The sequence below is a fragment of the Panthera pardus genome, unplaced genomic scaffold (assembly GCF_024362965.1).
Source record: "Panthera pardus isolate Hobbes unplaced genomic scaffold, ASM2436296v1 HiC_scaffold_16, whole genome shotgun sequence".
In the NCBI taxonomy this organism is placed as follows: domain Eukaryota; kingdom Metazoa; phylum Chordata; class Mammalia; order Carnivora; family Felidae; genus Panthera; species Panthera pardus.
This window is the reverse complement of record NW_026526721.1, coordinates 135,018,337-135,036,695: the sequence shown is the minus strand read 5'-3', so window position 1 is coordinate 135,036,695 and position 18,359 is coordinate 135,018,337. Positions and strand designations below refer to the sequence as shown.

The 18,359-nt window shown below is 37.6% G+C and overlaps 1 long non-coding RNA gene across 1 annotated transcript in view; it reads left to right on the top strand.

Annotated features, from left to right (window-relative positions):
• LOC128777329 (uncharacterized) overlaps positions 1 to 14,131 on the top strand; it is a 30,769-nt gene extending 16,638 nt beyond the window's left edge. The window contains exons 2-3 of the long non-coding RNA XR_008422603.1: positions 11,798 to 11,860; positions 13,777 to 14,131. This is a non-coding gene — a long non-coding RNA (uncharacterized LOC128777329). The remainder of the gene's footprint in view (positions 1 to 11,797; positions 11,861 to 13,776) is intronic.
• The last annotated feature ends 4,228 nt before the right edge of the window (positions 14,132 to 18,359 follow it).

The window sequence follows — 18,359 nt, the reverse complement described above, 5'->3', positions numbered from 1 at the left end:
ACATGTGACAGCATACATAAATCACCAAAATGTGGCACAGAGTTACGTGGCCAGAAGTAAGAGTATATAGTATATTACGAGTCCATTAATGAAAAATTCTAAAATACACATCTATAGCAACAGAAAGTAGATCAATGGTTGTCTGAGGCCGGGGGGGAGTGGAGATTGAATACAAAAGAGAGGAATTTTTGAGGTAATAGAAATGTTTCTTGGGGCGCCTGGGTGGCTCAGTCAGTTAAGTGCCCGACTCTTGATCTTGGCTCAGGTCATGCTCTTGGGGTTCCTGAAATCAAACCCCGCATCTGGTTCTGCATCAGCGCAGAGCCTGCTTGGAATTCTTGTGCACGCACTCTCTCTCTCTCTCTCTCTCTCTCTCTCAAAATAAATAAACTTAAAAAAAAAGAAATGTTTCTTATCTTCACTGGCATGTTAGTTACACATGCGTATACATTTGTTAAAGCTCATTGATGTGTACACTTAAAATAGCTGCATTTTGATATCAGTTTTGATAAAGTTGATGTTTAAAAACTATAAAATCAGAATAACGTCTGCTTATGAGGGAGAAGTGACAAAATGTACACAACGGAACCTTCTGCAATTATCAAATATTTTACCTCTTTGTTGGGGTGGTGGTTAATCTGTTACACACATTTGTCAAAACTTATCAAGCTATAACCTTAAAATCTATTCATTTTATTTTGTGCAAATTATTCCTCAATCAAATGAAAAAAAATACTTCAAGAAATACACAGACATATAGATTAAAGCAAAAGGAGTATTTTTACCTTTCCCCAAACGGCAGAGATATATTATATACATGTATATATCATGTATGTATGTATATCAGCACTGATAAAAGTTGGGCAAGATAGAAATATTAGTATACTGATGGTGGAAATGCAAATTAGTACATTTCTAAAAATAAATTTGCCAATATTTATTAGCTTCTGAATATATATACCCTTTGGCCAAGTAATTGTACTCCTTGGAATCTCTACTAATGAAACACTCAGAACTCCAAAGATTTATATGCAAATATGTTTATTTCCTATGTCTGTAATTTAGCTATAAAATTGGAAAGAAACCTAAATGTCCAAGAAGCAGGATATAATTCTATACATTACGGCACATCCATGTGGCTGATTGAATAGCTATTAAATGATGTTTACAGATGATTTTGAATAGTATGGGAAAATATTAAATATTTAACAAAATGAAAAGATACCAAATGATATTAAATATATTATGGTTATAATATATAAACTATGAAAGTGAATTTTAACAAAAAAATGTAAATGCTAACCATGGTTGTGAGTGGGAAGCAGGATTATGATTCTTATTTTATTTCCTTACACTTTTCTGCTTTATAGTTTCATAATTTACAAGTATTTTGTGAAAAAAATAGGATTAAAATTGTAACAATTTTAAACATTAATCTTGTTCATATTTGCAAATGTAAGTGTTTATGGTATTAATGTTACTAAAATTTTATAAGGTAAAGGTGTGTAAATATATGCCTTATACAGTTATAAATTATGCTTAATGTTTTAGCCATACAAATAAAACATGAATATATTTCTCTGAATATAAGGTATTGCATTATTCTTTATCAGTTTGGAAAGTGTCCTTTTAACTTTTTCTCTTTCCTTGCTATGATTTCTGAAAAATAACTTCTGTTGTTTTTTCCTCTTCTGGGAGTGGCAGAAATAACATGAAAGAAATGGATTTTTATTTTTCAATATAGTGCTCAATACTTATCATACATAAGACAGAGACATTTCATACTCACTAAATACTCCCAAGCTTCCTCACCATTGCCAGCTCCCTTTCACCTAACACAGCCGTGTGATGTGATAAATTCTGGCTGCCTATGTAATTCTGCAGATCTTTCTTCCCCTTCTGTGGTAAACTGGAATCCTCATCATAAGGTTGAAAGTGGAAGGAGTTCTTAAGGGACACCTGCTAATCAGGTCAGTCACCAATAAACAACAGAATGAATATGCACTTGTGAAAAGCGGATCTTTGTGATGTTAAGCCGTTGGGGTTTCAGGATTTGTTTCTTACTTCAGTTTCAACTGCTATACTTACCAGTACAAATATTGGTACCGGACATGAGGCCTGTTATAGAAATACAACAAGAAAAACGAAACCCCAAAATGTCTGGCACTAGCTTAATCGTTTTTGGGGAAAAGAAAGTATACAGAGGCTGGAAAGATGGCGAACCATTTTATCCCATGGCAGAACACTGGGTAAAACTTTCTAGTATGAGGTAGTGCTATTTGTTTTTACATTTAGCAAGTTATTTCAAGGAAAAAAGTGAAAATTAAAAAAAAAAAAAGTGGCTTGGATGTAAGTGGAAATAAAAAGGGATCATGAAAATCTAGAAATTAAGTGCCTTATCGGATTGGCAAAGTCACTAGTTCTAGACACTAACACATAAGAGGTGGCATTTCAGAAGGCACTTTTCAACAAATTTAAAATGAGCAGCTGGTTAAAATGACTCAGGGTGAAGATCCAAGAAAGGGTATGACCTTCATGTCTACTGTTATTATAGCTTAAGGTAACACCGTTAAGTCAAACAAGAGAAAAAGAGGGGTAAAAAGGCAGGAAAATATAGCAAATCTGAGGGCCATGGTTGTGGCACATTGATGTGACTTCAAATAAATAATGGGTACGTATATCGAATTTTTATTATTATTATTTTTTTAATGTTTATTTATTTTTGAGACAGAGAGAGACAGAGCATGAACGGGGGAGGGGCAGAGAGAGAGGGAGACACAGAATCAGAAGCAGGCTCCAAGCTCTGAGCCATCAGCCCAGAGCCCGACGCGGGGTTCAAACCCACGGACCGCGAGATCGTGACCTGAGCCGAAGTCAGACACTTAACCGACTGAGCCACCCAGGTGCCCCCATATATCGAATTTTCTTTTTTTTTTTTTTTTTTAAATTTTTTTTTTTAACGTCTTATTTATTTTTGAGACAGAGAGAGACAGAGCATGAACGGGGGAGGGGCAGAGAGAGAGGGAGACACAGAATCAGAAGCAGGCTCCAGGCTCTGAGCCATCAGCCTAGAGCCCGACGCGGGGCTCGAACTCACGGACCGCGAGATCGTGACCTGAGCTGAAGTCGGCCGCTTAACCGACTGAGCCACCCAGGTGCCTCATATATTGAATTTTCAAGAGAGTCTTACTATGGGGTTCCTGCCTGGGTCAGTCAGTAGAGCATGTGACTCTTGACATCAGGGTCATGAATTTGAGCCCTATGTTGATTGCAGAGATAATCTCAAAAAAGTAACTTAAAAAAAGAGTTTTACTTTTATAGAGATCAAGGGTTTGATCCAAAAAATTTGTGACGGTTCAAGACATAACAATCATTAGGATCCCAAAACTTCCTAGACCGGAAGCAACTGAAAAAGGAAAGCCACGAGTAACAGTGGTCAAGGGAATTTCTCCTTGACAGTTGAATCAGTCTGATAAAGGTGCACTCAGGATAGGGAAGCCAGCAGGATTTCAAAATTGCTGTCAACCAGTGCAGGCTTGTCTCCATTCTTTCCTTTTCTGGAGAGAGATTTTACTGAGGTTATCTTGTCTCTGTTCCACCAGTTATACTGGGTGAGGGAGGAGCCGATTACTTTCTTTTTAGTTGATAGATGTCTGGCCCGAGAGGAGTCACGACCAAATCTGAGGGAGAAACAGGCATATAAGCTTGTATGTAGAGCTGGGTGAAGTGACTGACTGTTAACACTGAGTTGTCTTGTTTGGGAAAGGTTGAATGTGTTCTGTGAGTGGAAAGATATTAACAAAGGCATGTTTATTGACCAGAATGACAGATGGTGGTGGAGACACTGACCAATTATGGAATAAATCTGATCTCACCCCTTTTCCCAGTTCCCTTACATGCAGTGCCATGTGACTAGTGGGTAGCCAAGAAGCTAAAAATAGAAATCAGGTGTGTACTTTAATGTGTTAAGCTGCTGAACATTTTGGGTTTATTTTTTGTTGCAGAATAACCTAGCTTATCCTGAGAAATAAATATATTCCTAAAGTAGATTTGGGAAACAGATAAAAGTTGGAAGAACAAAAAATAACATCCATAGTACATTTGCAAAGCTTTTGTTTTTGGTGGCAGTTAATATGTTTGTTGTTGAAATTCAGAGAATACTTTCCAAAAAGAAAATAAAAAATGAAATCACTTATATTCCTACTTCCCAAATATAATTACTGCTACGATGACATATATGTGAAATTTTCAATAGTAGAGTTATCATTCTATGAAGCCAGTATTACTTTGATTCCTAAACCAGACAGAGACCCAGTAAAAAAAGAGAACTACAGGCCAATATCCCTGATGAATATGGATGCAAAAATTCTTAATAAGATACTAGCAAATCGAATTCAACAGCATATAAAAAGAATTATTCACCATGACCAAGTGGGATTCATTCCTGGGATGCAGGGCTGGTTCAACATTCGCAAATCGATCAACGTGATACATCACATTAACAAAAAAAAAGAGAAGAACCATATGATCCTGTCAATCGATGCAGAAAAGGCCTTTGACAAAATCCAGCACCCTTTCTTAATAAAAACCCTTGAGAAAGTCGGGATAGAAGGAACATACTTAAAGATCATAAAGGCCATTTATGAAAAGCCCACAGCTAACATCATCCTCAACGGGGAAAAACTGAGAGCTTTTTCCCTGAGATCAGGAACACGACAGGGATGCCCACTGTCACCGCTGTTGTTTAATATAGTGCTGGAAGTTCTAGCATCAGCAATCAGACAACAAAAGGAAATCAAAGGCATCCAAATTGGCAAAGATGAAGTCAAGCTTTCGCTTTTTGCAGATGACATGATATTATACATGGAAAATCCGATAGACTCCACCAAAAGTCTGCTAGAACTGATACATGAATTCAGCAAAGTTGCAGGATACAAAATCAATGTGCAGAAATCAGTTGCATTCTTATACACTAACAATGAAGCAACAGAAAGACAAATGAAGAAACTGATCCCATTCACAATTGCACCAAGAAGCATAAAATATCTAGGAATAAATCTAACCAAAGATGTAAAAGATCTGTATGCTGAAAACTATAGAAAGCTTATGCAGGTAATTGAAGAAGATATAAAGAAATGGAAAGACATTCCCTGCTCATGGATTGGAAGAATAAATATTGTCAAAATGTCAATACTACCCAAAGCTATCTACACATTCAATGCAATCCCAATCAAAATTGCACCAGCATTCTTCTCGAAACTAGAACAAGCAATCCTAAAATTCATATGGAACCACAAAAGGCCCCGAATAGCCAAAGTAATTTTGAAGAAGAAGACCAAAGCAGGAGGCATCACAATCCCAGACTTTAGCCTCTACTACAAAGCTGTCATCATCAAGACAGCATGGTATTGGCATAAAAACAGACACATAGACCAATGGAATAGAATAGAAACCCCAGAACTAGACCCACAAACGTATGGCCAACTCATCTTTGACAAAGCAGGAAAGAACATCCAATGGAAAAAAGACAGTCTCTTTAACAAATGGTGCTGGGAGAACTGGACAGCAACATGCAGAAGGTTGAAACTAGACCACTTTCTCACACCATTCACAAAAATAAACTCAAAATGGATAAAGGACCTGAATGTGAGACAGGAAACCATCAAAACCTTAGAGGAGAAAGCAGGAAAAGACCTCTCTGACCTCAGCCGTAGCAATCTCTTACTCGGCACATCCCCAAAGGCAAGGGAATTAAAAGCAAAAGTGAATTACTGGGACCTTATGAAGATAAAAAGCTTCTGCACAGCAAAGGAAACAACCAACAAAACTAAAAGGCAACCAACGGAATGGGAAAAGATATTTGCAAATGATACATCGGACAAAGGGCTAGTATCCAAAATCTATAAAGAGCTCACCAAACTCCACACCCGAAAAACAAATAACCCAGTGAAGAAATGGGCAGAAAACATGAATAGACACTTCTCTAAAGAAGACATCCGGATGGCCAACAGGCACATGAAAAGATGTTCAACGTCGCTCCTTATCAGGGAAATACAAATCAAAACCACACTCAGATACCACCTCACGCCAGTCAGAGTGGCCAAAATGAAGAAATCAGGAGACTATAGATGCTGGAGAGGATGTGGAGAAACGGGAACACTCTTGCACTGTTGGTGGGAATGCAAATTGGTGCAGCCGCTCTGGAAAGCAGTGTGGAGGTTCCTCAGAAAATTAAAAATAGACCTACCCTATGACCCAGCAATAGCACTGCTAGGAATTTATCCAAGGGATACAGGAGTACTGATGCATAGGGGCACCTGTACCCCAATGTTTATAGCGGCACTCTCAACAATAGCCAAATTATGGAAAGAGCCTAAATGTCCATCCACTGATGAATGGATAAAGAAATTGTGGTTTATATACACAATGGAATACTACGTGGCAATGAGAAAAAATGAAATATGGCCTTTTGTAGCAACATGGATGGAACTGGAGAGTGTGATGCTAAGTGAAATAAGCCATACAGAGAAAGACAGATACCATATGGTTTCACTCTTATGTGGATCCTGAGAAACATAACAGAAACCCATGGGGGAGGGGAAGGAAAAAAAAAAAAAAAAAAAAGAGGTTAGAGTGGGAGAGAGCCAAAGCATAAGAGACTGTTAAAAACTGAGAACAAACTGAGGGTTGATGGGGGGTGGGAGGGAGGGCAGGGTGGGAGGGAGGGCAGGGTGGGTGATGGGTATTGAGGAGGGCACCTTTTGGGATGAGCACTGGGTGTTGTATGGAAACCAATTTGACAGTAAATTTCATATATTAAAAAATAAAAAAAGAAAAAAAGAAAAAAAGAAAAAAAAGAAAAAAAAATAGTAGAGTTATAACTTGTATATTTTATTACCTGCATTAAACAATGTATTATAATCATCTCAGTACAAATGTATCTGTTTTGTTCTTAGTATTACAATATTATAATTTGTTTTATTTTTTATGAATTTTTAATTCTAAAATCTCATTCCATAAAATTGATTTGTTTATTGTATGGCACACTTACTTTATATATTTTAAATATATTCGGGATACTAGTTATTCCATTGTTATATATGTTGCCTATATTTTCTCCCAGTGTATGATTTAACCCCAAACTTAGTTTATAAAATCTTTCATGGGCATGTATTTTAAAAATACTAGTAGAATCTTTTGATTTTTTTCTTCTTAAATTCTTCCAGGTTTCACATCTTTTTAAAATAAATTACATCCAATGACAACAGAAATTCAGTTTAATTTTCTCCAAATATTAATATGGGATTATTTCTCTGTTGTTTTATGTTTTTTAAATTTCAGATCATTTAAGTCCCCAGATTGTTTTCATTTGCCTCAACATTGTTTACAGAATTTACCTTCCCCCTCACCAGTTTGCAATGCTACTTTTAACCTATCTCAGATTTCTACATAAATGTGTGCTGTCGCCCCTCTTTTCTTTTTAATTTTTTTTTTTAATGTTTATTTATTTTTGAGACAGAGAGAGACAGAGCATGAATGGGGGAGGGGCAGAGAGAGAGGGAGACACAGGATCGGAAGCAGGCTCTGGGCTCTGAGCCATCAGCCCAGAGCCTGACGCGGGGCTCGAACTCACGGACCGCGAGATCATGACCTGAGCTGAAGTCGGACACTCAACTGACTGAGCCACCCTGGCGCCCCTGTCGCCCCTCTTTTCTGTGCCATTCATTTTACTTGCTTCTGTCAGTGCCAACCTCTACTGTTATCATTAATGTATTCTTACAGATTATGCTGTATCTTTTAGGGAATTTTTTCACTTAAAGAAAGGCTACTTTTGTACATTGTCTCTTGCATAAGAATCACCTCACTAGCTTGTTGAGATCTGCAGAAAGTTATGTTTGGATTTCACTGAATTCAGAGGTTAATTTACTGGAGATTGAATTTGTTACACTATTAATTCTTCATAACCAGAAATTGAGTATTTATCTCCATTTATTTAAATCTTATTTTGTTCAAAAATTTTTTAAAAATGCCTAGATGTTAGAATATATGTTAAGGACCATCATTTTCTCATGTTTCAAAGAATTAAAAAAATAAAGAACTATATCAACAGCAAAAACTTAAAAAGGATTCTAACTACAGCAATGAAGTGGAAGGAGAAAACATCTTCATTGAAATAAGGCATAACCGTATTGAAAAGAAGACTAGAATAATAGGGAGGACTTGATTTTGCATTACTAAGTACGTGTTAACATATTTCTTCTATTTTAAGAGTCAAATCTTTTTATGTGCTTACTCTGGAATATCTCTGAAATTGCCATGTGTTATGCAATCTATGGCATCTTACAATGGCTTTCAACAATCATGACATAGTTATCATTGCTTGTGTGCATGGCCAACACTTGGTCATAGCTGGTTACTTGTTATGACATCAACTGAGACAATATTGAAATATACTGTGTATACTGAATTCCATTGCAGTTTTTAAAAAATTTCACTGCAGCTTAAAGGTGGAAAGTTATCATGTACCTAGAAAGGCAACAGAAGAAAGTAATGGGGACATAAATTTGCCATTTGCAAAGCAAATATTTCCATTGGAAGAATAAGCTCATTCTGCATTTTCTTGCAAAGCTGCAACCAAATGCTTCCTGAGAACCAAGAAAGGAAGAAATCCATGGTAGATGATGTGTGAGGTTTTGTTACTAATATATACGCTATAGTATTGTCTATCATAGGCAAGGAACAGTAAGCACCAAAATTTTAGAATGGATGTGTAGGACTTAGAGAAAAATTACAGAGACAACCGTTGGGCACATAAAAAAGTTATGTCACCGAGGATGATATCCGGTAGGAACATATGGGTAATGATGATGACCGAGATGATTTCAGAAGAGTTGAATACTAAGTGGGAACACATTTTAACTAGTGTATGTCATTTATATGCCCTAATGAATGCCTCCCAAACTTATTTGATTGATAAAAGTCTAACAAGAGATCTTTGAAAATGTTAACAAAAATTTTATATCTTAAGGGATGTAAAGCAACAGTTTCTAGTTTAATTGTGCATGCTTTCTCTCAATAGTATATAAAATAATTATGATTCTTACAATGGATAGTGATTTAGAAGAGATGACATATTTCATATCAGTTAGAATCCTTTTGTTATAAGTTAAAAAATTAAAAGACTGAAACTTGCCTAAATAATCACCTAAAGGTGATTATTTAACTATGAAGTCCAGTTTTTCAGCTTGTTTCAGGTAAGCTCTGAGCCAGATGTTCATAAGATCACCAAGCAATCGACTTCTGTGTCCTCACCCTACCTTCCACTAGGAAGTGGATAAGGTAACCCGCTATCCATCATAAGAATCATTATTATTTTATATACTATTGAGAAAAAATATGTGCATAATTAAACTAAGAACTGTTGCTTTATACTCCTTAAGTTATAAAATTTTTGTTACCTTTTTGAAAGATCTCTGTTAGACTTTTTTCAATCATGTAAGGGAGGCATTCCTTAGGGCATATAAATGACACAAGCTAGTTAAAACGTGTTCCCATTCATCTCCAGGTTAGCTCTCTGTATAGTGTCAAGATGACTCCCAGCGGCTGCTGAGACAACCGTCTTCTTTTTCCTCATCCATCAGGATAAAGCGGAAACTTCCCTAGGAATTCAGAAAAAGTAGATAACTCTAGACCAGCTTAAGTCATATGCACGGCCCCTGGGCCCCAAAGGTAATAGGGAACTCTTACACTGACCAGAAGAAAGAGATATGGAATGCACACAGGGAAGGTGACTAGAAATGATGAGAAAATACACTCATTTACCAAACGTAGCAGACCCATTAATTTCCCGTCCATATGATCACGCACATCAGTTCTCTCAGGCCTGATTTCCAACTGCCGGTATCCACATCTCCTTTCCTAAGGACTTTTTTGCTCTCCCAAATCCTCTTTATCCACAGGCTCCGTGAGCCAGTAGTTCTAGAAGTTAATGTCTCCAGTGTTGGTAGATAAATACTCCAGCTCTTAGTTCTTTTGTATTTTGGGTGGGAAACTTCTAAAGTGCGCATATGACCCTGGTTCCCAGAGCAAGATTACATCCCAACAGCCGAGTGGTAAATAAACTGATAACACATGCATTATTGATTGCTTTTTCTTCCCTATCTCCACTCCCCTTCCAGTGTTTCCTTCTCCCCCCAAATAAACTCATTACCCTTAGATCTATAGCTCAGGATCTGCATGTGAGGAAACCCAAACTCAAGACAGTGATGTTAAGTCTTCACCTTTCCCTACTCATTTAAAATCAAGTGTTTCTTTTGCAAGACGTGTCTGAACCTCAGTTTCTCCTTGAATAAAAGGGAGATAGTCATGCTTGTGCCACTTTCTTGACATGAGTAAGATGGAGATCAAATGTAAGCACATATATAAAAATCTTCTGTAAGATGCTGCCCAAATGAGCATAGCTATAGTTATAATCATTATCTGCTTTAGAAAAATTAATCCCTTCAATTTTGCACACGTAAAGAACAAATAGTATTCATCAGTGGTTGGATCCTAGGCAGTGCCCTCTGCCTTCTCTTGAAATCAAAAGGACAAGAATTAATAAAAAATTAGATGATTCATCACAAAGGGATTACCTAAGGCATCCCTTTGTGTAGGCTACAGCTGCCCATTTATTTGTTAATACCAGAGACTTCTCAGCAGGAAGAGAGCAGAAAGTAAACAGGGAAAACTGCTAGAAAAGGGCAAAGGGAAGCCACCTGCTGGGCACTGCTCACTCAAAGGCTAATGTCACCTGAACTGACTCACACTTCGGGCTCCACAGGGCAGTTGATGGAGAACACAACCCACACCACAGTCACTCACTCAATACAAAATGTGGGTTTCCAGAAAAAATTCAGATCGAATTGACAATTAACGGTTGCCAAATTTACGGTCATTCATCTTACTCAAGTTAGGAGCTCAATATGCTTTACTGTGTTGTATTTTATTTTTATTATTTTAAAATATTATTAAATTCCAACATACGTGCAGAAAAGTTCACAAACTGAGGAGTTATCACCGTGTGAATAAGCTGGTGATCACCACACGAATCAAGAAATTAGCAGCACCCCTCTTGCCCCTCCCAGTCACTACCCTACTCTCCTTCATAAACATAACCTCTGTCTGGATTTTACCACCAGAGATTAATTTTGCCTGACGTTGAACTTCATATAAATGGAATCATATGGTAGATACTCTTTCCCGTCTGGCTTTTTCACTAAAAGTTTGATAATGAGACTCATCTATGCTGTTGCCTATAGCCATATTTCATTCATTTCATTGTTGTATATTCTTGTAATGTATGATCTTACCATGAGTTATTTACCCTTTTTACTGTTGATAAACATTATGTTGTTTCCTGTCTTGGGCTATTATTACTAAATCTATAATGTATATTCTCGTATGTCTTTTTATGGATATATGTACTCATTTCTCTTGGGCATATTCCTTACAAGTACTGCATCATGGAGTGGATGTATGTTTAATCTCATTAAAATGACATTTTCCCAAAGTAGTTATGCCTTTTACAATTCCACCAGCAGTTTATGAGAATTCTATTGTTACATAGTCTTGTAAACACTTGGTATTATCAGTCTTTTTGTTTGTTTGTTTCACACACTGGGATCGTATCTCATTTGGTTTTAAATTGCATTTCACTGATTACTAATGACTAGAACATCTTTTTAAATATTTTTGGCCATTTGGATATCTTTTTTTGTAAGGTATTTGCTTAAATCTGTTGTCCATTTTTTACCAGGTTGTCATCTTTCCCTTAACTGAGTAGAAGTTTCTACAGACCATGGATACAAATAATTTCTCAGTTAAGTATATTATGGCTTGCTTCTCCCATTCTGTGGCTTCCCTTTTCATTCACTTAATGAGTTTTAAGAAACGTAAGTTTTTAATTTTAATGTATTCTAATCGATCAAACATAAATACTACATACCATGAGGTCAGGGCATAGTCTTCTGTATTATCTTCTAGACACTTTATTGTGTAGATTTTACGTTATTTAAAAAAATCTACCTGGAATTCATATTTGCTTATGCCTAAAATCATAAAGATTCACCTTTTTTTCCCTCATGGATATTTGTCCTGTGCCTGAAGAACTTCATTTAGCATTTCTTGTAGAGCAGGTGTGCCAGTAATAAATTCTTTCAGTTTATGTTTGTCTGAAACTTCTTTCTTCTTCTTTTTTTAATCAACCAAATGTCAGACTATTGTCTTCTGGTTTGCATTGATTTTGGTAGAAGTCAGTGGTAATGCTTATCATTGTTCATCCATATAGTATGTTTTTCCCTTTCTGACTCATCTCAAGATGTTCTCATGACATTTAAAATAGACTTGTCTGAAGTGTGCCAGATGTAATTGATTGTTCTGGAAAGATAGATTCAATGTCATCAGTGGAGGGTAAAGTTTCAGCAAGGATGTCAAGGTAAGAAGAAGCTGGGTTATTATAAGAAAATGAAAGAAAGTTGAGTAAGGTACTAATTTGTCCTTCTGTGCCTGGGACTTTCTCAGTTTCAACACTAAAAGCACCACATCTGGGAAGGTCCTCAAGTCCCTAAAAATTGAACAGTTTTCCCAGGAATATTCTGGTTTTAAAACTGAAAGCCTGGGACACCCTGATGGCTCAGTCGGTTAAGCAACTGACTTCAGTTCAGGTCATGATCTCTCAGTGCATGAGTTCGAGCCCTGTGGTGGGCTCTAAGTAGGCTCTGTGCTGACAGCTCAGAGCCTGGAGCCTACCTCGGATTCTGTGTCTCCCGTCTCCGCCTCTTCCCCACTCACTCTCTGTCTCTCTTTCTCTCTCTCTCTCAAATAAATAAACATTAAAAGAAATTAAAAAATAAATAAATAAAGCTGAAAGTCCTACACCTCAGAAAACCTCTCAGTTCCACATAAATCAAGATGGTTGGTCATCTGACATCAGCTTATCTCTTTATATATCCTTTCCTCTCTATCCCATCTGTTACTAACTTAGTTCATCTCCATTTTCCATGTGGATTCTTATAATGGCCTGCTAACCAGTTTCCATGTTTTTATCATTGCTCCATCCTTGTTCATTTTAGCAATCATTTCCAAGTTTGTGAACCCAGAGTGTGCATGGCTTCTAAATTATATTTCTTGCAGCTAGCTCTGTATTTGATTTGCCTTAGTACTGAAGTTTCTCTATGCTATAACCTTGGTATCTGTTTGTTCTAACATGTCAAGCAAGAGACCATTTCTGGACTGTGGGAAATGATTTATCTTTTTTTTTTTTTTTTTCTAAATTTCTGACAGCTTTTTCATTATAGGCTCTGTTTTTCTTTTTTTTTTTTAATTTTTTTTTTCAACGTTTTTAATTTATTTTTGGGACAGAGAGAGACAGAGCATGAACGGGGGAGGGGCAGAGAGAGAGGGAGACACAGAATTGGAAACAGGCTCCAGGCTCCGAGCCATCAGAAACAGGCTCCAGGCTCCGAGCCATCAGCCCAGAGCCTGACGCGGGGCTCGAACTCACGGACCGCGAGATCGTGACCTGGCTGAAGTCGGACGCTTAACAGACTGCGCCACCCAGGCGCCCCTGATTTATCTTGATGATATAAAATGCTCGGTATTTTCTAGATCCCAGTGCGTGAACTTCCCGCTAAAATGGATCTAGAGCAACTTATTATTTTCTTTAGTGATCTGACAGTGCCTAATGGTTTCCAGCACTCACTATGTTGGATGAATATCTGTTGTGCTCTTTTCCAGTCCAGGAGGAATTCGAGTGACCACTGGCTTCTTGGGGTGCTACTTTAGGAACAAAAGTAAATTGTCCCAAGAAAAAAGTGCTCGTTAAAATCATAAGTTGAAAATAAGGTTTGGATGCAAACAAAGTTAAACTAGTCAAGAAAGAGGAATGTATTTTGAATTAAGTGTGAGCTGTGGCTAGTGAAAGGCTAGGATAGTTTCTATTCTTTAGTGGATCTTGGTTATAATCCAGTTTTTCTTGTCCTCTAGTAATTTCTTGGATGAAGTGTCTATGCATTTCTTATGTACAATTTTCCAGAAGGTTAAGAACTTGTCTAGAGAAAAGTGTGGGCATCTTAACTACCTTCAACAGGTTTTGAATAAGATAGTTATAGCAGGGCAAAATATTTATACCAGATCATCATCAGTATATGGAGGGAAGTGTTTCATTTTTTTCTAATATTGTCTATTTCCAATTAATGACATCATTGCCAAAAACTTTCACAAAGTTAACCACTCCAGGAATATATTTAGTATAGATTTGGGCAAATAAACCACTTGGAGACTAGAAAACCATAGACTTTGTAGCTGAACTTCATGGCTTCAAGGTCATTTAGTGAGACAGCTTTGAAGCTGTATTTTTCTTTCACAGCTGATAAACTTTCTTCGAATAAAATCTTGTGCGGAAATGCAATATATAAAAGTAAAAAAGAAGCATTTCTCTGGATGAGGTCTGAAAGCATGACTGCTCACCATTTGCCCCTCCCTCAGCATTTGCAGTATAATGAAGAATCAGAATTATTAGAATTTATAATAATATTGTGCCGAGTTTGCACAAAATTGTGATGTAACATGCCCACCAAATGTATGGAAAAATTGTTCTCAAATTATATCCTTGCAAAGCGCACAGAAGAAATGTACAGTTCCCCTTAACATTTCAAAGGAGCTGGAAGGGAACCTTCCAAAAAAATAGTATATTTTTAAAACGATATTTTAAGATCACTGTATAGAAATCACCCTTAACTTATACACAAAATACTTATTTGAAATGGCAAAGTTATCTCTTTAAAATTTATCTTATGTACAAAATAATAACAGCAAGCATAAAAACAAACTTACAGTTTTTTGACTATGTGACAGATCTTAACTTGGAGAGATACAAACTCATTTTTGAATCAGATACTTGTTTTGTATACTTCGTGTTGTAAATCTGTGGAATCCCTTCTTCAAATCAAATTTTGTGGAAGCTCGGGGGGTACAGAAATCTGACGTCGAACCCTTCTGATGGAAGCAGGGGTAGGATCCTGGAGCCCTGACTGCTTTCGTCTCCAGCAGTGTGCCTGCTTTCTAGTGCTCCAGGAATCGGTCTTGGAAGGGCCCAGACCTCCTCCGTCAGTGTGGAAGCCTCCACAAGAGAGGCTGTAAAGCAGAGTGCTTAACGACGCAGGCTTTGGGGTCCGTGATAGCTCGAACTGAGTCGCATCTCTGCCATTTATTAATTTGCCAACCTGATCTCTCTGTGCTCCAATTTCCTTGTCTGACAAATATGAGCAGTTGGGGCAGATAGTCTCCAAAGTGGGATGCCATCATTTTTCTCTCTCTCTGTGTCCATGGCTGCTCCATCCATTAAGAGATAGATTCTATTTCCCATCCCCTCGAACATAGGCTGCCTTGTGAATTCCTTTTACCAGGAGCTTGTAGAGGAAATGACTCTGCCAGTTCCTGTAATAAACCTTAAGAAGTCTGGAGCCTCTGCTCAGGAAGGCCAGCTGACATTCTATAGTGAAACTCAGATGACGCTGTTAAGATGAGAAGAAATCAGGCAGAGGCAGTGAAGTCACAGGGAGGAGCACAGAGGCCCCAGAGATCTGAGGGGGACCTTCATGGATCTTCCAGCCCAGCCATCCACCAGCTAAGCTGAGGATGAGTGAGTGATCCTGTTTGGAAAGAGAACCATCTAGCTGAGAAAGTCCTGAAAGTCTGGCTCACGGAACAGTGAGAGATGATGAATTGTTGTGTATCAATGCACTTAGCTTTGGAGTGGCTTATATGTAGCAATAGACAAATGAAACAGAAATAGAATGTACCTCATGTGGTTGTTTTTAGGATTAAATGAGATAGCAATAATAAAACAATTAGCACCCTATGGGGGAACATTGCAATTAAATTCAACTGTTGCTAGTGATTGGACTGTGAGTCAGAATTCCAGAGACCTTTCCCTTTTGGGGGCTTACATTCTAGAAGGAGCAGAGGGAAATAATACATAAGTAAATTATATAGTTTGTTAGACTGTATTAAGTCCTGCGGAGGGAAAATAGAGCAAAGTAGATGGGTAATGTGGGGCTGGAGAAGAGAGGAGGCAGTTTACAATTTTGGTTAGAATAGTCAGGGTAGGCTTTATTGAGAAGATTAAGTGTGAGGAAAAGAATGTAAGGAGGTTGGGGGAGCGCTCTGTGCTGTTACTTCTCTGTCAGAAAAGAGCCTTCCAGAGAAAGGACAAACACTACAAGGCAGGAGCAGGCCTGGAGTGGTTAAGATTCAGTGAGGAGATCACTGTGTCTGTGTCTGGAACACAGTAGACACAGAAGGAGACAGTGGAGAAGAGGCTGTATAACCTCCCGCGGTATCTTTGCCTGTCCTAGAACATTCAGAAAGACATGTTCTGTGTGATGAAGGCAATGCTCTTTTCTTTCAAAAACCGTGAGATGGAAGTTCAGTAGCAACCATTTGACATTCATCGCCCCTCAATCATCTTGTTCTGTTCATTTATTTGTGTATTCTGCCAGTCCCACGAAAACGTAAGGTTTATAACGACACAAACCTCCCCTTTTTATTTCATCGTTGTATCTGCCAAACCTGAACGAGTTCCTGTCACAGAGTAGATGATCAAGATAGACTTTTGTTTACAGGAATTTCATGGGTGAAAATACTTCTTAGTAGCCAACTTCTCCTCAGCACTTCATAGTTTACAAAGTACTTTTAATTTTTTTTAATGTTTATTTTTGAGAGAGAGACAGAGAGAAAGTGGGGGAGGGGCAGAGAGCGAAGGAGACACAGAATCCAAACAGGCTCCAGGCTCTGAGCTGGCAGCACAGAGCCCGACGCGGGGCTTGAACTCACAAACCGTGAGATCAGGACCTGAGCCGAAGTCGGACGCTTAACTGACTGAGCCGCTTAGGCACCCCTACAAAATACTTTTAGATTGGTTATCTCAATTTAACCTTACAGCACGGTCAGGAAAATAATATTATCATTCCATGTTGCAGACGTTCAGAGGTGCAGGAAGTTTAAAGTTCTGGCTGGTAGCCATCTGAGGGCCAGATGCAGGGAGCTGAGGGAATTCTAGGGAGTCCAAGGGTTTGTGTACTAAGGTTTTAAAAGAAGCTGTGTCACATGGCACATTTTAACTTAATATGTAAAGAAATTTCCTCATACATTTAAGTTGAAGATGTAATTTCTAGCAGAATGAAATCTTGACACCTCTCTTTAATATTTTTCCCCTATTCTTAAAAAATGTATTCTCAACTTAGTTAACATACAGCGTAGTCGTGGCTTCAGGAGTAGAACCCAGTGATTCATCAATTGCATATAACACCCAATGCTCATCCCAACAAGTGCCCTCCTCAATGCCCACCACCCACTTCCCCCACCTTTCCACGCCCATCAACCCTCAGTTTGTTCTGTGTATTTAAGAATCTCTTATTGTTTGCCTCCCTCTCTGTTTTTATTTTTCCTTCCCTTCCGCCATGATCATCTGTTAAGTTTCTCAAATTCCACATATGAATGAAATCACGTGATATCTGTCTTTCTCTGACTGGCTTATTTCACTTAGCATAATACCCTCCAGTTCCATCCACGTCAGTGTGAATGGCAAGATTTTGAAACCTCTCTTTTGAATGTAACAGATCTAGGAGTGCCTGGCTGGCTCAGTTGGTAGAGTATGGGACTCCTGATCTTGAGGTTGTGAGTTTGAGCCGCACGTTGGAAATAGAGATTACTTAAAAATAAATCATATGTATGTGTATATATGTGTGTGTGTGTGTGTGTATTAATGAAATTTTAACAGTAAGAAATTTTTACATATTTCTTTTTACCTCCTTGAACTCACTTCCATTCTATTTCCTTCATAGGATTTTATCTTAAAAATGTATTTTTATATTTGAAAGGCTTTAACTGATCATACTATCAAAACTCTCTGTGACAAAACAGTGCATATAAATTGAAATTTAAGTATTTCATTTCTTATGACAATAAGGTTCCAGATTGAGTGATCTTTATAGCTATTATTAATAGATAGCTAATAAAAATGGCATAGATGTATTACAAGTGTTAATAAATAATGAGCATAAAAGGAAAATTTATTGCATTTCTTAAGGAGATGGATAAGGATGTAGGGTAGATTCTACTTATTTTTTTAAAAACCCCGAGGTTTAGTATCAGCTTTATTCCTATTTAATGTCTTTTTCTGAGGTAAATACTGAGAAAACATGTTTGCATAAGTAAATAGGTGAGAATGAAAAGAATTGTGTTACTAGCAATGACCCTTTAATTCTGTGACAGCTCTTTCAAGTTATACAATAAAAATGACTTTGAGATCTACCACC